Source organism: Peromyscus leucopus, chromosome 16_21 (assembly GCF_004664715.2).
Source record: "Peromyscus leucopus breed LL Stock chromosome 16_21, UCI_PerLeu_2.1, whole genome shotgun sequence".
NCBI classification, from domain to species: Eukaryota; Metazoa; Chordata; class Mammalia; order Rodentia; family Cricetidae; genus Peromyscus; species Peromyscus leucopus.
In genome coordinates this window covers 22,031,603-22,051,729 of record NC_051084.1, presented here as the reverse complement: position 1 = coordinate 22,051,729, position 20,127 = coordinate 22,031,603, and the positions used below count along the sequence as shown (strand labels likewise).

The following is a 20,127-nucleotide window of genomic DNA, read 5'->3' as shown; positions in this document are numbered from 1 at the left end:
ACAAAAATTCTTATAAATCTTTCAAACTGATTGAAAAGCAAATATTCCTTGTTCAAATTTCATCAGTTTAGCTTAAAATAATATCTATGCACCAGTAGGCACAATTTGCTGTCTCCTTGAATATATTAACTATATTAGAAGGTAACCTAAAGTTGATGTCAAAATTCTAAGAGGGCACCTCAGGGAATATATAACCCATGTTCCATGGGGCACATCCAATGCAAAAACTGTAAAGTTACTTAAAACATCATGAGATATTTGGGTGATGAGTTTTGGAAATACTGGTGCTATTCACTGTGAACCTTGCACATGACAATATTATATTGCAATTTCAAAGTCAAGACATGCTGATATCCTGTGAGTTTCTTTCAGCATATTAAGGGAAGCACCCACAACTTTCTCATGATACAGCACAAGTGATGCAATATTAACTCTGTGATATTATAGATGATACTGGGAGTAAGGTTTCTAGCTGGTTCTCATAACTTCTCTGGTGGCCCTGAAAAGCTCTATTGTAACTATCAAGAGGAGGTACCTGTGGGTAAAGGACAGGGTGTAACTTCTAGCTCCCCAAAGTACCTTTTAGCTGCATTTTTAAATGTTAAATTTAAATGTCTTGGCCCTCAGTCAAATAGTTACAATTCAGTTGTTTCCACTAAGCAGCTTGAATGAGTTTGAACATAAACCTTTTTTTGATCAAGTGAAGAGGGAGCTCACTTCAACCATGCTCCAAGTACATAGACTCTCCCAACACAAACAATGAGAAATTAGTGTGTGATGGGCTAAGACAATAATGTTTGTTCATTTATTTTGTAGCATATTAATAATCTCACATGCAAGACCTAGAATTTTGAGTGATCCCATTAGTAATCTCATCATCATAACTAAAATAAACTATTTTGTTAAGTCTAATTTTTTTATTCATTGTGATCATGATGAAGTATCCCTAAGCCAGGCATGAAATAGCTTGACAGTAAACATGTCATGTAAAGATATTTTACAATTCCTATCTGTCTTTATGCATCTTGAAATGAAAAGGGTGAAACTAGAAAACAATCAGTCTGACTGAGTTAAAATAGACCCAGATCTGGAGTGGTGATACCTCCCTCAGTTCTTTGATGATTCCAGATCGTTTTACCTATCCTAGTAATTTTGTGTTTCCATGTGAAGCAGAAAACTGTTCTCCAAAATCTGTGAAGAACTGTGTTAGAATTTTGATGGCAATTGCATCTGTATATGTTTTTGGTAGGTCATTTTTACTATATTAATCCTACTGTCACATAAGCAGAGATGATCTTTCTATCTTCTGATATCTTCTTCAATTTCTTTCTTCAGTGTCTCAAACTTTTTATCTTGCAAGTATTTCACTTGCTTTATTAGAGTTACCTCAAGGTATTTTATATTTTTTGAGCTTATTATGAAGAATGCTGTTTCCCTGGTGTCTTTCTTAGTCCATTTGTCATTGGCATATAGGAAGGCTACTGTTTTTTTTTTTTTTTTTTGTGAGTTGATAATGTATCCTATTACTTGACAAAAAATGTTCTTCAGCTATAGGAGTTTCCTAGTGGAGTTTTTTTGGGGTCACTTATGTATACAATCATGTCATCTGTAAATAGAGATACTTTGACTTTTTCCTTTCCAATTTGTATATATTTAATCCCCTTCAGTCGTCTTACATATCTAGCTAAGACTTCAAATGCTATTATGAGTAGATATGCAGAGAGTGGACAACCTTGTCTTATTCCTGATTTCAGAGGAATTGCCTTGAGTTTCTCTATATTTCTCTATATGATATCGGCCATGAGCTTCCTATAAACTGCTTTTATTATACTAAGGTATGTCCCTTGTATCCATAATCTCTCCAAGACTTTAATCATTAAAGATTTTGGATTTTGTCCAAGGCCTTTTCTGCATCAAATGAGATAGCATGTGGGCTTTTTTTCCAGTTTTTTTATATGGTGGGTTACATGTGGTGATATATTGTGTACCCTAATAAACTTTGGCTGGAGATCAGAAAACAAAACAAACAACTAGATTAAACATAGAGGCCAGACATTGGTGACTCATACCTTTAATCCTAGCATTTGGGAGGCATATGAGTTCAAAGTCACCCTGGACTACCTGAGATTGACTCAGTCTAGGAGAGAAACACAGACAGGCAGTGATGGTACACATTTTTAATTCCAGTACTTGAGAATCACACACCTTTAATCCCAGCACTTGGGATCTCATGCCTTTGCTTGGGAAGCACAGCCTTTAATCACAGGAAGTGATGGCTGGGCAGAGAAAGGTATATAAGGCTCGAGGAAACAGGAACTAGAGAGGTTTTTATCAGGCTGAGTTAGTGAGGTAAGAGGTGGTAGCTGTGGCTTGTTCCTTTGTCTCTCTGATCTTTCAGTATTTACCACAATATCTGGCTCCGGGGGTTTTTAAGACAATTTAGAAAATCATGTTACAGTTACGTTTATTGGTTGGTTACATATTGAATCATCCCTGCATTTCTAGGATGAAACCTGCTTGATCATGGTGAATGATCTTTTTGATGTGTTCTTTAATTTAGTTTGCAAGTATTTTATTGAGTTTTTTGTTTGTTTGTTTGTTTTTTTGGTTTTTTGAGACAGGGTTTCTCTGTGTAGCTTTGCGCCTTTCCTGGAACTTGCTTTGGAGACCAGGCTGGCCTCGAACTCACAGAGATCCACCTGCCTCTGGCTCCTGAGTGCTGGGATTAAAGGCGTGCGCCACCACAGTCCGGCTGAGTATTTTTACATCTATGTTCATAAGGGGAATTGGTCTGTAATTCTCTTTCTTTGTTGGATATTTATGTGGTTTGGTATCAAGATACTGTGGACTTGGAAAATGAATTGGGCAATATTACTTCTGTTACAATTTTATGGAATAATTTGAAGAGTATTGGCATTAACTCTTCTTTAGAATTCTGGTAGAGTTCTGCACTAAAACCATCTGGCCCTGGGCTTTTTCTGTTTTGAAGACTGTTGATAACTGCCTCTATTTCACTAGGTGTTATAGGTCTGTCAATATTTATTTGACTTTGTTAGGTGGTATGTATCAAGAAAATTATCCATTTCTTTTATATTTTCCAATTTGGTGCAGTACAGGTTTTTTAAAGTATGTTCTTAAGATACTCTGGGTTTTCTTGGTGTCTATTGTTATGCTTCCCCCGCCCTTTATTATTAATTGTTAATTTGGATCTTCTCTCGATGTCTTCTAGTTAATTTGGCTAAGGGTCTACCAATCTTATTGATCGTCTCAAAGAGGCAACTCTCTGTTTCATTGATTCTTTGTATTGATTTTCAGTGTTTCTATTTTATTGATTTCAAGCATGAGTTTGATTGTTTCTTGCTGTCTACTTTATTTTCTTATGCGATTTCCTCTTTTTGTTCTAGAGTCATCAGGTGTACTGTTATTAGTACGAGATCTCTCCAATTTCTTTATGTAGGCACTTAGTGCTATGAACTTGCCTCTTAGAACCTCCTTCATACTGTCCCATAAGTTTGTTGTGTTTTCCCTTTCATTTGATTCTAGAAAGTTTTAAATTCCTTTCATAATTTCTGTCTGGACCCATATTTCATTAACTAATGAGGTGTTCAGTTTCCATGAGTTTGTAAATTTTCTATTATTGTATTAAGCTTTGATCTCTGGTAGTCAGATAGGATGCAGGGTGTTATTTCAGTTTTCTTGTATCTGTTGAGGTTTGCTTTGTGTCCAAGTATGTGGCAGTTTTAGAGAAAGTTCCATAAACTGCTGAAAAGAAGGTATATTCTTTTGTGTTTGGGTGAAATGTTCTGTAAATATCTGTTAGGTCCATTTAGTATAAGAAATCAATTAGCTTCAATATTTCTCTATTTTGTTTTTTAGTGAATAACCTGTCTATTGGCAAGAGTGGGGTATTGAAATCACCCACTATCAGTATGTGAGGGTCAATATGTGATTTAAGCTGTAGTAGTGTTTCTTGGATACCCTTATGTTTGATGCATAGATGTTAAGAATTGTAACATTCTTTTGGTGGATTTTTTTTTCTTTTGATGAGTATGTAGTGTCTTTCCCTAATTCTTCTGATTAGTTTTGGTTTGAAGTCTTTTGTCAGATATTAAAATGTCTTTGCTGGCTTGCTTCTAAGGTCCATTTGCTTGAAATGTTATTTTCCATCTTTTTTCTTGAGGTGATGTCTATCCTTGATGTTAAGGTGTATTTATTGGATGCAACAGAAGGATAGATCATGTTTTTACAGATGGATACTTTCTGTTAGTCTGTTTCTTTGGATTGTGGAATTGAGACCATTGATATTGAGAGATATCAATGTTGTTGGTGTTGTTGTTGTTGGTAGTGGTGGTGGCAGTGGTTGTGTGTGTGTGTGTGTGTGTGTGTGTGTGTGTGTGTGTGTGTGTGCACTTTCCCCCTTCTGATTTGCTGGCCTGGGATTATTTGTTCTTTGTATTTTCTTGCTTGTTCTTAATCTCTACAGGTTGAAGTTTTCTTGCTAGCATCTTCTGTAAGTCTGGATTTGTAGACAGATACTGCTTGAATTTGGTTTTCTCTTGGAATGTCTTTGTTTCTCCATTTACTGTGATTAAAAGTTTTGCTGGGTATAGTAAGTAGTCTTGGCTTACATCTGTGGTCTCTTAGAGTTTGTAGAATGTCTGTCCAGGCTCTTAAGCTTTTAGAGTCTCCATGGAGAAGTCAGGCATTATTTTAATAGGTCTGCCTTTATATGTTACTTTGTCTTTTTTTCCTTGAAGGTTTTAATATTGTTTGTTCATTCTGAATTGTTTGGTCTTTTTGATTTTCATGTGCCGAGGGAATTTTTTCTGGTCCAGTGTTATTTATGTACTGTATGCTTCTTGTACATCCATAGACACCTAATTCAGGTTGGAGAAATTTTCTTCTAGGATATTGACCTGGGTTTCCTCTCCTTCCTCTATTCCTATTATTCTTAGATTTGGTATTTTCATAAAGCCCCATATTTCCTGGATATTCTGTGTGAGGATTTGTTGAAATTTAACATTGTCATTGACAGAAGTAATCATTTCTTCTACTTGGTCTTCAATGCTTTAGATTCTCTCTTCCATCTATTGTATCCTGTTACTGAGGCTTGCCTCTGAGGTTCATGTTCTAGGTATTAAATTTTTCATTTCCATATTTCTCTCAGTTTGAGTTTTATTTTTTAATTGATTCTATATCTACTTTCAGACCCTGAACTGGTTTTATTCATGTCTTTTCACTGTATGTGATTTCATAGATCATATTAAATGGATTTATTCCTTTCCTTTTTAAAGACTTCTATCATATTCATAAAGACTAAGTTAAGGTCCCTGTCTTGTGCTTCAGTTATGTAGCATTTCCAGGGCCTACTGGAGTAGGGTTGCTGGGCTTTGGGTGGGGGTGGGGCACCTACTGTCCTGGCTGTTGTTGATTATGTTTTTACCCAAGTGTAAGCATCTGGGTTTGGGGAGATTGTAATTCTAAGTGCTGCTATCTGGTTTCATCTTTTCAGGGTGGGTGCTTTTTTTTTCTTAGTTTCTGTTACTCTCTGTTTTTTTCTCAGGAAAGTATAGGGGGCTATGTGTTCCCTGGCAGGGAATGCTTTTGGGATCCTGCTCGGTGTGGCCCCTGGGGTCTCCAAGTCAGAGGTATTTCTAGGTATTGGGAAGTGATATTTAGGAATGTGGATGGTCTAGAAAGTGGTGCTGACAGGGCCCACAGGAGGTATAAAAGTAGAGTGGTTAGTGTCTCTTAGTTCCCTGGTAAAGGGGGAAGAGAGTGAGGTGAGGCCACAGCAGGTAGTCTGCAGCAGAGCTGGGGATGAGACTGAGTGATCTGGTGTGGAGGAAAGAAGGGAGAATGAAGATCTGAGGCTTGCCTAAGGCTCTGCTGGCCTGCTTGCATCTCTGGCTGGTTTGCCATTTGGGTTCCCAGGGAATGCCTGCTTGAATTGGTGGTCTGAGACAGAGGGATGAGCAAGGAGGAAAGTTGGAGAAAATCTGCATGATCTGCCAAAGATGGGGGAAGAGAGAGAGGAGGCCAAAGCAGGTTGTTTGCTACAGAGCTGAGGTACTGGATTTGGAGAGGAAGAAGTGAAGATCTGCAATTAGCCTACCTGTTTTCCTGTTCTGTGTGCCCAAATGGTTCCCAAGTTACTCTTGTAAGATAGCTATTTGTTGTAACCCATTTGGTCTGAATATTCGAGGATCTTCACATTCCTGTCACATTCCTTGAGCTGTGCCTTATGTAAATGCTGAGTTAATGAAATGAATTAAATACTGCTGGCAAAAAACTGAGTTAAATATATATCACCAGATCTTGATAGTAAATAGTGTTAGGATTTTTTTTTTTTCAAAGTGGAATAACTCTTAGAGGAGCATTGTCAGCCCAGATGGGAAATTTTCATTAAAACTATATATGTGAATGAGTGCACAGACTTATATGAATTGTATATAATTTTAGGGAGATGGAGAATACTATGATTCTTTATAACTTTTCTAGACATCCTTACTGCTCTTTTGCCCTCCTTTTTCTGTGTTTGAGAGAGTGCAAGGGTGAATGCATGGGGAATGCTGTAGGAGAGAAAGGGAAGAGGGAAAATTATAAGTATATTATATATATTTAAAAGGGGAATTATTAGGAAAGAGTGGCAAAGACTTATTAGTGTGAGCATCAATGATTCCCAGGCCTCCTGTTTCTAGGTTTTACTGTGTGGTTTACTAACAACTTTGGATTTCAGCTGTCAATAGCTGTGAACAGTAACAAGCCGGCAGCAGCTTGATCCCAACCAACTAAGGGAGACACAATTTATAGTAGCAGGCTATTTTAGTAATAATACTGAGACTTTTGTGCAGTGAAGCTTTAAATTGGGTTAAGGGAAATGATTTCTCTCCTCTTTACTTTGCAATAACTATTAACTCAAACCACCAGTCCTTATTCTACAAGGAGAGAAAAGGGTCTTCTTCCATTTTGCTTTCTCAATGGGCTATATTTAAGAATAACGTTGGCAGTGGTGGTGTACACCTTTAATCCCAGCACTTGGGAGGCAGAGACAGGTAGGTCTCTGTGAGTTCTAGGCCAGCCTGGTCTACAAGGGAAGTTCTAGGACAGGCTCCAAAGCTACAGAGAAACCCTGTCTCAAAATAAACAAACAAACAAAAGAATAATGGTTTTTTTGCTAATGGTTATTACACACTAATCAGATACTTTAAAATGTTTCCCACCAGAAAAACAACAGCAAAAGCCCATAGGAAATATTCTGTTTGGTTAGTATAAAAAATTGTTTGAGGTACTCAAAGGAATAAATTATATTTTTAGTCAGTCCTCAGCAAGAGAAGTAGATTTGCATAATGGTAAACTCTCTTCATCAATCTGTTATTAAAATAAGTTATTATTCTAAACGATTAGATGAAGAAAATTGTATTTGTGTGTTTGCTTTTTAATTGTTTCCTAAAAAAAAAAAAAAAAAAAAAAAAAAAACTAGTTTGCAGAAGTCCTGGCTCAGACACAGATGCTTATGACGACATAGTTTATGCAGGAGAGGGGGAGATTTTTGACATGCAACTAGAGAACTCCCTTTTAGTTTCATGGCTCTGGAAATATGACAACATATTTTTATGGAAAAATTCTCACAAAATGCAACTATAATAACATGAAATTTTAGGATACAACATAACATATATATTGTGTACCAACAGACACAAGTAAAAATAATTGTTAAGTGTATACAAACGGCTATTTTGGGATAGGAATGTGATAGGACAAGTCAAAAATAAAGTTTAGAGAGTAAAAAAAGAAAAATGGGTCAGGGGTTAGGGCTGTAGCTCAGTGATAGAGGACTTCCCTGGAATGGTTGAGAGTGAGAGGATAGAGAGACAGAGAGAGAGAAGAAAGAGAGGAAGAAGAGAGAGAGAGAGAGAGAGAGAGAGAGAGAGAGAGAGAGAGAGAGAGTCCCACTAGTGGGTTGACAGTTACAATTGCTAAGTTTGTATACCTTATGGTATTGCAATCTCTTTGCATACATATCTGACAGAATGTTCTAGACACAGGGTGTATGCTATTTTTCTTCGAATTTAAAAATTTATCAGTTCATTTATAATTTTAAAATTTTAAATGTAATTTCCCTATTGTCAATTTGCCTTATATCCAATGATTTATTTTAGCTGCAAATATGTGACTGTAAACAGAAATGAACCAAATTTTAATTTATTTTTTAAACATTTTTCACTTTTAAAGGTTTTCAATATTTAATTTTTTCCCAAAACATGTAACATATTATTTTTTTTGAGATAAGATTTATTTCTTGCATTTGTAATGGTCTGCTATTTTCAAATATCCCTTTCATGTGGCAGACTCTTTGCCTGCCAGGGTAATATATTTCATAAACCAGACTACCTGCTAAGGGTGATATACCTCAACCACTGTATCTCTGGGACGCTTAGAAAAAGTCCTTACCTTAGTGAGGTCTGTTCATGGCAAGTATGTCTGTCATGAAAAGAAATAATCCCTCTTTATTTGGATATCCAGGGTCCCAGGCAGAACACAAAACTTGTAGGCTATCCTATTGGATAAGTCTCACTTAACCTACAACATTGCTTATGATAGGAAAGTGGAGTTTGGAAATTAGTCTGTGTCAATCTAAGAGTCTATACAGACACTAAAATGAGAAAATGAATATCCAGACCTGTGAGACATCTTGTGGGTAAAGGCACTTGCTCTGAACCAAGTGTAGGATACCCAGGGTTTACGCTGTTGGAACAATCAAGCTGACACCAGTAAGTTGCCTTTTGACCTCCGTACACAGACATGCACAATGATATAAGCACACACACACACACACTGAGTAAACAAACAAGCACATAAATAAATGTAATAAAAACCAAAGTTAAAGAAAATATCAAAATAGGTATTATTAATAAAAGCCAATTAAAAATATATGTGCATATGCTATATATTCTCACAGGCATGTCATGAAATGTTTATGTTAATTAAATTATAGATTTATTAAAGAAATGAAATCATGGCTCTTTAAGAGTACACAGAGTTGAATTCCGTTGGGGTTTAAGAAGAGGGAGAGATGGAGAGAGATGGAAAACCAGAGGAGTGGGATTATGTTTGGAGTATTCTATATTGTTTGTTTAACAGAAATTATCACCATAGTAGACTGCCTTCTATATTAATATGTTATTTAATTTTCTCAGACACTACCTCCCCTTTTCTGGTCTGTTTTAAAACTGTTTGCCTAAAATTTTCTTCTAAACTCTGCATAACATTACAGTTTGCTAATTTTTAATAAAAAATGTTTTTGCTATCTAAACACAGATGTGGTCATTTCTTTTTCATTAAAAAGAAGTAAAATCAACTATTTCATAAATCACCCTATTGATGATCTAATTTCTCACAGAAGACAAGGAAGAGATGGGATTTTCTGTGTTGTGGCTGATTTTCTGATGTGTCATGGAAGTTATAATTGAATTTTCCTAGGAGAGGGGGAGCGACTTTCTCATTAATACAAAATTGCAGTTAGTCGTTCTTATGGAAGCAGCTGCCTATCCCATGCTCTCACTATCTGTCTTGCTCACATGTGACAGTTGAGTCAAATGACTCTTCACATTGTTGTATCACAACTGTTGTGTCATCACTCTTTTTCTGGGGTTGTGGACAAATGTCTACTTTTCCAGGTGAAGCACTCGAGACAGAGTTCACCAGCGTGCCCACCAGGTCCACCTTGGGGAGCCAGGGAGATTGTAGGTCTTTCAGAGCCTAGGGGAGGACTTGGGTACTTACAGGGCTGTGGCTGAGGTATTAGGATATTTACCTTTACTCTACCCACTACTGTATCTTCTGAACTTCATTGGCGAAGTTTAATTTGACTTGAGTAAATACTTTGCAGCATAAATGTGTTTGTTCAAAATGTGACTCTGGCTAGAGCTCACCATTTCACTAGTTTCTACAAGTCTAAAAATTAGTGTGAAGGTATCTTATAACAATGTGTTAGAAATACACCCAGTTTCAGAGTAAGTTTCTTCATAGCACCCTTCTGTGAGACATGCAGGATTATACAAACCTTGAGTGTTAACTTTTGTCTCCAGATGAACGCCTGAGTGTTTTGTTGTGCCCCGCCCCGAATGGACCACAGATGTGAAAGCATTGGTTTTAGAAGTTGTGTTTGGGGAGAGGGATTAGGTAGAAAAGGAAAAACAAGTTAAAGAGAAAGGGGGCGGCGGTGAACAGAGCTAAAGACATTATTTTTGCCTGGTCAATAATATTGTCACTGAACATAAGCGCTGGACTTCCTAATCCTGTTTAATTGAAACAGTACAAACAACCACACAAAAGAGCAGAGACCCACCAGACAGGCGAAGAGGACAGGGCATAATAAAGCCCTCAGCAGCACGGACAGTGGGATGTCGATTTGTCTTTGGGGCCCGCAGCACCTGCCACTAATTGGTGCAAAGCATTCAGCAGCCTCCTGGCTGATCACATCCAACTGTCTCCTGTATAAGCCTAGAGGAGCAGGAGAGCTGATTGCTGCTGCTGCTTTTCAGCCAGCTGATCAACGTGCTGAGCTAATAGCCACAGATAGAGGGCATGCAGATCCCTGCTAGCAGCTTGGAGTTAGTTCCTCCTGGCACCTGAGGCAGTTGACATGCTCCTCCGAACATGGAGGGGGAGGATGGGATGCCTCCTCGGTTAATAGGTTAAGGGATTTTGTTTTATTGTGTTTTATTCTTCTCCAGTAACGTTTGTGTGTGTGTGTGTGTGTGCGTGTGTGTGTGATGAAATGAACATGGATATTAATGCTTCATCATAAATAGGAGCATAATTTGTGAATGAATCATCTTGAGACAGGAGTGAGCGAGCCAGCACTGGTGGTCTGTAGCAGGATGTGCAGGAGCGATCTTGGCACGGGGAGTTACTGCATGAGCTCGCGTCGACTAAAGAAGAAACTTTCAATGGCAAGTAAGTTCCTGGTTCCCATCTTTTTCATACTCTCTTGAGTTTAAGACAGCAGTAAGCTCCGTAGGACAAGGGAAGCTTGTTTTGACCTGATGTTTCTCTGTTAGGACACCATTCTCTCACGTTTGTTCGGAGTATACAGGAGTGGTAGCCAAAGACTTACTTTCTGGAAATTGTTTGTCCCCTTTACTTCCTGGTGGCTGAGTCCTCTTACGATTTCTCTTGAGATGCCAATGTCATATGAATGCTTTTTTGAATTAAATTATAACTGCTTCATTTGGCTTAAAAAAAAAAAAAAAGCCTAAATTGCTTTCTCTACTTATCTCCCTCTGAAAGTGTAAAACCGGGCATGCTGTGTTTTATGTGCACCAATACCAGTGTTTACTTTTGTGAGTGAAGTTGCTAGAGGTATTAATTTGTAAGCGACCTGATATAGTGAATGGTGAGCAACGCTGTCCTGTCTGCTGGTCTGTTGTATTGTGGCTCTAGATGATGTGACTATCACTTCTTTAGTGCACAGGAAAATATGTTACTTTTGGAAAGTGTCTGGGAATGAAAGACTTGTAGGGCTTGGATCTATGCTGATGTTTTCCTAGTAATACAAAAGTAGTCCTATAGGGTCTCAACAACTTTCCTACTTTACAGACATTTTTTGGGTGGGGAAATGGGCCTCGAGTAACTAGTTTCAGGCTTGGTCTCCTGAGACTCTAATGTGTGTGCCCTGTACACAAAGGCTATCAGTATGTAATGAAATTGTAGCACAGATCTGCAGACCCTGGGTTCACTAAAATGCAGTGTATCCTGGGGAGTTAACTCCCGTCATGCTTACAGAAAAGGGCTGGTTGTCATGAATAGAAACCAAATGCTTAAGTCGTGTTGTTACTTAACTTTAGAGAAGGGGTTCAATTGTTTTTCCGGGCAGGCATATTTTAAGCATAGAATGTTGCCTCTAGTTTGTTTGGTCTATGGGCAGGCTTTTTATAAAGATGTTAATGCTTCTCTGCAAGTTGCCTCTGCTTTCCGTTCCTTTATTTTGTTCTCAGTGGTTGAGTTTGAGTCACAGTTTATCTGCACCTGAGAGTCTTCAAGTTTCAGCAACTTGATGCCTCTGCCTCTGGACCTCTTCTCCTGTGAGAGAAAAGTGCAGTTCAATGGGTGCTCAATTCCACTGAGAGGTGACCTCTTCAACCCCAGCTGGTGCTCAGCATCCATCCCTAGAGCCCTAACACAAAAGTTACCCCTAAGCACTAACCTCAAAGGGACATGAACAGGTCTGAGCGTGAGACTCACTTATGGACTGTCCAGTAGGAAATGATGGAGTGACTGTGAACACTGCATATGAAGAGATTTACATAAAATCTTTATGAGACATTCTTAACTTGATGATATGATAGTGAATAATTGATGAGATTAGTAAGCATGAGAATTATAAAATCAGTTTAAGATAAGTGAATTTAAAGGGAAATACATTGTATTTCTCAATATTTGCACATTTAAATTTTGAATAATGATCCTTCTTTAATCCAGTATTTGCAAGCAGGCAGGCAAGCAAACTTCTGCCTTGACTAGCACTGTCAGAAGTTCCAGGTTTTGTTGATTTATTAATTATTCCTCTCTGCTACCACCAGGTCATGGGGTCTTTTATTTCACGAATAAAAATGAGTCTGTTTTATAAAAGGAAAATTAAAAAACCCAGGTGTGACCAATTTATAAGTTTTGAGGATCTGCTGCCCTGTGCTGTAAAAGGGAAGACATGGTCCTACAAGAGCCTTTTATTCCTGAATTCATGGTGTAAAAAATGACAGAGCCCTCTCATGAACCAATACTTACCCCAACATTAAATACTGGAGACCTTTGTCTTTAAAAGACACTTACATTTTATTGCCTTCCTAACATTGCATAGAAATACATGGTTTTGAGTACATTCAAATCGTTAGCAATAATAATCTAAACAGAAAGACTGCATTCTTTTTAAATTCATATTTTATTTGTGTTGATTTTTGAAGTGTGTGCATATGTTAGCTGACATGCCCATTCAATGCTCCCACACCTTTGGAGGTTTGAGGACAATGTATAGAGAAGTCTGTTCCTTCATTCTCCCATGTGGTAGGAGAGGGTAGGTATGTGACTCATGTTATCAGTCTTGGCTGTAAGTGCCTCTACCTGCTGAGCCGTCTTTTAGGAGCTCACATTACATCTTAATGAAGAGGTATGCTGTCTAAAGAGCCTACTTTATTTGTGAATTCGTGTTAATTGATTAATTGTAGATTTGGGATTATAGTCATGATTGTTGCTGTTTTGGTTTTTATTATTTTGGTATTTGTTTTTCTTTTATAATTTTCTTAAGGAATTATCCTTCCTTTTAGGATCCTTAATTTGTTAAAAAAAATTATGTGACACCACATCCTGGTGGTTTTTACACATAAAATGATAGTGTAAAATTATGTCATTGGAATTATCAGTGCAGTTAAAAGTAACTTTCCAAAAACCGCTTTCCACGCTCTCTACCAAAGCTTAGGTGTGGGTGACACCTGCTTCCTTGCAGGAGCAGGTTTGTGTGTATTGTCACTTTATAAAGTTGCAGATGGGACTGAAAACTAAAGATGACTTGTGGGGCTTTGTGTACTGTTTTCCTGGTCCCGTGATGCTGAGCTGCATGCAAAATATTAGAAACAACGGTGGGAATTCATCGAGACCCTTAGTGGATTTTGAGAAAGAAGAGTAACTATGAATAATTACAGCAGGATCATATTCTCCCTAAAGCCACAGGTTCAAATCCCTTGAAACTGAGCTGAGAAGAAATATTCACTTACATCCAATCCTAGGGTCACTGAGATTAGAGTGGCAACAAGGAAGGTGAATATACAAAGAAATTAAAATGCAGTCCTTCCTTCCTCGGGGTTGATCTTGAAGGTGAGCAGGAGCAGCCTTGTCTGTGGCTGCATCACAACGATGTGTCAGATGACGTAACAGAATTGGATGAAGGTGAAAGCAAATGTTAGTTGGTCTTAGTCTGAAGAAGAGTCAGAGACTGATGTACCAGGTGGACACACACACAGGCACACAAGCGTGTGTATTCACATGTGCACCCATACACATCCAAAGAGATACACATACACATGTACATGCACATGCATGCACACAGAGCTCTGTTCACAAGACCACAAAAAGGCATGCTTGTTCATTGTGTATACATACAGACATGTGTACACACACCAAGTGCCATTTAAATAAGAAACACGTGAGCTTCAGATAATGCTCCAAGGACAATAATTATTTTCCTTAGGACTTCAGCATATCCCTTCCACGTTGTCCTTCAAGTATTTTCATTTCCAATTCAGCTTTCAGTATTGTTATCAGCAAGGACATTAAGTAGGAAGTGTGTGGACTGTCAGTGTTAAATAATCTAAAATCCAGTTTTGGCATTCTTGTTTTCACTCAGTGTGCTGTGTGTGTGTGTGTGTGTGCGCGCGCGCGCCAATAACAGCAGCAAAACTTCTGCCTTAAGATAAATTTCTACCTGAGCACACAAATGGAAAGGTTTTTCTCTTTTCTCACCAGCAGTTTGAAGGATGTGTTCAGCCATAAATATGAGATCATGGCTACTGATCCCACAAATGCATAAGGCACAAGTAGTCATTATTTCAGGAAACTACAGAAAATAAAGCACTTCTCTCCTTCAGGCTGGTAAATGGAAAATTCAAAGCTTGTTTATTGTGTTTCTTGATGGGCAAGGAATTGACAGGAGGCGTCACTTCTGTGTGGCTTTTAGAGAGTAAGCATTCTCAGGCCACGGCAGGTGCAGAGCTCCTACCACTTTGGAAGGACACTCATTCCCATGGCCAGTAAAAGGGCGGGTTCGGGCAGAATTAAGCACTGTTTCCTGAATGGGGGAGGACAGTGCTGAGGGATGAAGTACATCATTCAGCTGGACCCGGCTAGTGAATGCCTGCTCTGTGTCTTCACAGAAGTGTCAGAATGGGCCTTTTTCTGCTTCTGCACCACTGAATCCTTATGGGGACGCAAATTGTTTATCCAAGGACAGTGACTTCCTTTTTGCTTTGCAATTTAATGGACTGGTTTCTTCAACTTTGCATACATCACTGGAATCCAGAGAAGGGTCTTTAGAACTGGACGAGAGTTTCTGTTGCTTTTGAACTCAACATTTCAGCTGAGGGACAGACCATCGCAGACATGTCTCAAAAACTGACAAGTACACAGGAGGAGCTACCCAAATACTCACAAACAAAAAGGAAGGGAAGGGGTACCACAGTAAGGCGAGAGACAGAGTGAAAGGTGAGCTCAAAGGAGGAGTGCAGGGAGACTCACATGCATTGTGAGAGAAGATTAAAAATTGAGTGAAGGGTGGTTGAGAAGGAAGGGATATAGACAGACAAACCTGGACAGAGATATACGTACAGAAATTGACTCACAGGAATAGAGACTGCTGAATGACTAATAGAAAACAAAACAAAATCCCAGTGTGCTGGGTTAGTGCTTGTCAACTATAGATCACAGAACTGAGAAAGTAGAAACAAGTAGATCTTGAGTTGAGGCTAGCCTTGGCTATGTGTGAAGGTCATTTCTCAAACAAATCCCAATATAACATAACATAATACCATACATGGGGAGATAAAGACAGTACATGAGAAACAGAGACCAAGGAAAGGGGGACTGAGGTAGATGGAAGGAAAAGAGAGAAGATGAAGAAAAAGTCTGCATTCAAAGGTCGGGGTACAGTGTGCATAGGTAAGGGGTGGGGGGGTGGATGAAATAGTCTTCTTATTTCCATAGGTGGAATTATAGAGAGAGATTGTTATGGGAGATAATGTGCACCCTGGAGTGACCGAACTCGATCTAGTCTCCAGGCCCTGGCAGCCATGTGCACGTTGTGTGACTTCTCCAAGCATTACTTTATAATTGTAAAGAGACACAGAAATTACATAGAACCCTGCCTATGCAAGCCATCTGATCCAGGGCCTGGAGTCAAGAATGGTCTGAACAAATGGAGACTGTTAGGTGGCATTATCACCATCATCACTATCAATATAACTGTTATCTTAATTATCATCAAGGCCATCTTTACCATCACCATCCTCTAGGATGAATTCATAAAAGCAGGAGCACTGAAATCAGAGCTAAAGCCAAATCTTTCACTTCCTCCTCATTCTGCCTGTACTACTGTACAGCATTTAGTACTGATCAGCTAGTTACTTCACTTATAAAACCCAGGTATGAGCGGTGACCTCTTGTTATTTCTTTGGGACTTTAATTTGGGACTTAAAGAAAGTGTATTAGCAAGTCCACTGAAATATTTAATAAAGAGATATGTTTTTGCTCTGAATATTGTTTTCTAAGCTGAAATGCAATTTTGTTGTTTAATATGAAATATTGCAGTATGGCAGTTTGCTTCCTCCTTCCGGGTTCCAGATGATGTTCTATTAATGGGCAGAAATATTGGAACCGGTGTTTCCCTGTGGTCCAGCCCACTTATTAAAGAAGCAATTGGCATTACAATAGTTTGCTTATAACCATGTGTTATTATGGAAGAAAGGGAATAGGAATTTGGAAAATGGGTTATTTTTATAGTAACAACAATAAAAAAAAGGACTATTGGCAGTTAAAGTAGATAAATGTAAAGAGTCAGAGAATGTTTGTAATAGAGAAGATAAAACTTGGGCATATTTTGATTTTGAAGACATGGGAGGAAATAAAGAGTATGTCTGGTTTATAAATGAAAATGTGCACAATACAAGGAAAAAAGCAACACCAAGCTCTAGGTAGAAAGTAACAGATAGACTCAAATTCTAAAATGCAGGTTTATTTCCTAGACCTTACAATCCTAAATATTTCAGTACTGATCTATCTCCACTAAACAAATCATTTCTCATGCAGACAGGAACACATGTGAAGAGACTCAGAATATTTGCAAGGGTTTTGTTTGAATGGTTTTTCTCTACTTTCTTTGATGTGTTCTAGAGTCCGTTTGCTAAATGTAAAAGATAATATTGTAAGTGTCCACTCTATGCCAGGAACTGTGCAGAGAGCTTTGACACTGTCATCCACTTAGCATCTGCAAGAAAAGTTATGTAAACCAGGTGTCCTCTCATGACTGATTTCATATCTGAAAATCTCTACATCCAATATGTGGTGACGGGATGAAACAACATTGTAATCTATCAGATACTTCAAACATGGATGCATGCTCTCTTGAAGTTCTAGGATTTGATTTTTTTTTTTTTGAAAAATAGCAAAATTTCTATATTTTAGGCATTGTCCCAAGATTCATTGAGAAATATTCATTTGAATCATATTGAATTCTGAATATGTCACATAAGTTTCTATGTGGATTCAAGAGTCAGGGTTAGGACTAGAATGAAGTTCAACAAAGTGTCAGATACTATACTTCATTACATTCCAAAATAACATTTAAAATGATAGTAGCATCAGTGGGAAACAGTGACATTGTGTGCTTCAGAAGGTACTAAGATTCTGTTTTAATGTTTATAGCACACAGTACATGCCTAGTAAGCTGGTGCCATTTAGGTGTTGATTTATTTTTCTCTTCAATTTTGTATATGTGTGTTTGAGTGTATGTTTGTATATCTGTGTGTAGGTGTGAATATCCTCAGAAGTCAGAAGAAGGTGCTAGATTCCATAGAACTGGAGTCACAAGTGGTTGTTAGCTTCCCAACATGGATGCTATAAACAAAACTCCATCGCTGGGCAGTGGTGGCACATGCCTTTAATCCTAGCACTCGGGAGGTAGAGGCAGGCGGATCTCTGTGAGTTCAAGGCCAGCCTGGTCTCCAAAGCAAGTTCCAGGAAAGGCGCAAAGCTACACAGAGAAACCCTGCCTCGAAAAACAAAACAAAACAAACAAACAAACAAAAAAACTCCATTGCAAGAGCACCAAGCAGGCTTAACCTCTGAGCTGTCTCTCCAGCCCCTTGTACTCTTAATTTTTATATACAGATATGTATCTGTCTGTCTGTCATCTATCTACCTATCTGTCTGTTTGTCTGTCTGACTGTCTATCTGACTGTCTGTCTATCTATCATCTATCTATCTATCTATCTATCTATCTATCTATATTGCCTTACTTGATTTAATTAAAACACTCGGTATCCTTTATTCCCTATGCCATCTCTGCAGTTTTCAACTTAATCCTATTTTCAAACATGGGGATACTATGAATTTCAATCATGCTAATCTGCAAATACATCATTATACTAATTTTCTCATCAGTGGACCTTTTGTGGTTCCTTTTTAAACACCTAATTTATTATTATTATTTGGAGGGGGAAGCATTCCATCTATGCTTTAAACAATTTCCTCCTCTTCAGAAATACATAAATTCCATTTTTTTTCTGGAATAGCAGCCATGATTTTAATAATATAAGCACACAGACTTAGGACTTACAGCAGCTCGTTAACTGTGACTGAGGATCTGAGTTCAGTTTTCCACCAGAACTACAGCCCCTAGGAGGAGACAGTGGAACACTGGCTCAGGCAGCTTTGCTACCACAGGATGGGATGGGGCTATCTTGAACTCTTCGATACCAGAGGATAAGTGAATCTCACCTCATCTGTAACTTACTTTCAGATGCGAGGGGAATTCAGCTCAATTGAGTTCTTCTCATACTGAGTGTATCCATTAACAGAGACTTAAAGCCATGAAGTCAGTGGGTGTCAAGCCTAAGCCTGCCTGCTTAACTATTTTTAAGTTTTACAGGATTGAGGTGAAGGTGCACTTGGTGGGTATGGTGAATGACCCTGCAAAAACATGTTAGGGTGATATCTGGGGGCTCAGTGAACCATTTGATTCTGGTGCTAAATGGACAATGATTCTAGACTGTCTACATTCAATAAGCAAACACTACTGTACAAAGAAATAATTCCCCCCAAGACAAAGCAAATATGGGAATATATGAATAGATGCATGAATAGGTGGATGGATAAAATAGAGAAATGTTTGCTAGATAGCTAGACTGGTTGTTGATAGTTGAAGGTAATAGAAGGTAGATTACAGATGGACAGATGGATGGTAGATTATAAATCATAGATATAGATAAGTACAAGTCATATACAAAGGCCGAGAATTCCTGAGACCTGTAATCTTCAAGCTAGAGGTTCAGGAAAGCGGATGGTACATTTTGGTCCATGTCCACATCTAAATGCCGGAAACCCATTTCCCAGCTTGAAAATAAGCCTAGAGAGAGATTTGTTCTTCACTCAATCTGTTCCATTCAGGCCTTCAATAAACTGGGTAAGGAATGTGCACACTGAAGCAAGCAATCTGCTTTACATTCTGAAATGTCCCCACAGATGCACCGATGGATCACCACAAATGAATAGTGATGACCCAACTATCTGGGCATCTCACACCCTGTGGGCACGTGGAAAGATTCATCATGTTACCCTATGAAAATGGATTGCCACTGGTTCCTCTGTAGAAGAGCTAAGTTTTAGAAAATCCACTTCCGAAATAATCCTTGTGATTCTATGTCTGGGGTTGGTAGAATGATGGTTACAGTTAATCTCTTAGTGTTGGTAGAAAAAGGCTTACATGTTACCCAAATCTCTGTGTGTTGCAAAGATACCCTCTTCTCCTCCCTTTGGCTAGGGGAAACAGTTTTCCTTAGAGTTCTTCCCGCCCTGGCTCTGTTATCTGGTCCATATGGAGCCATAAAGGAAATTCAAGAGTACCCAGGGATTTTGTTGCTCAGGTCATTGGTTCCATAGCCTACCAACCTTCTTTCTAGTCTTCAAAGATGTTTTATGCGTTGCATTTGCTGTTGTGTACCAGAGTTTATCAGTCGTGACAAGAACAATGTAAGGGAATGGAACTACTGCAACACGGTAGAGTCAAGGCTTTCTGACTCACTCTGTGGGATAGTTCTCCCTGCTTTGCAGAAATCTCCAAAGCCTCTGTAGTGGTGGCAGGGGAATGAATTTGGAGGCAAGGCAGTGATCCAAGCAAGAGAAGGTGACACCTGGAAGGTGCTTGCAACAGAGGACATTAGGAGTACTTGTTTTGTTGCTGTTGTTCTCTTTTGATTTGGCTTTTGGCTGTTGCCTGTTTTATTTTGTTTTGTTGTTGTTGTTGTTGTTATTGTTCTGAGTATATTTTTGTCAAGCTACCAGTGTATGTTGATGATTTTTCTA

General features: G+C 38.5%; 1 protein-coding gene across 9 annotated transcripts in view; it reads left to right on the top strand.

Moving 5' to 3' along the window:
* The window catches only part of Pcdh15 (protocadherin related 15), a 1,398,279-nt gene that overhangs the window by 650,598 nt on the left and 727,554 nt on the right, over positions 1-20,127 (top strand). The window contains exon 1 of one of the 9 annotated variants that reach the window (XM_028874187.2): positions 9,008-10,962. The exons of the other annotated variants lie outside the window; for them this stretch is intronic. The gene's annotated coding sequence lies outside the window, so the exon portion shown is untranslated. Of the gene's footprint in view, positions 1-9,007; positions 10,963-20,127 lie in introns of those variants that run through there. 9 annotated transcript variants of the gene reach the window in all.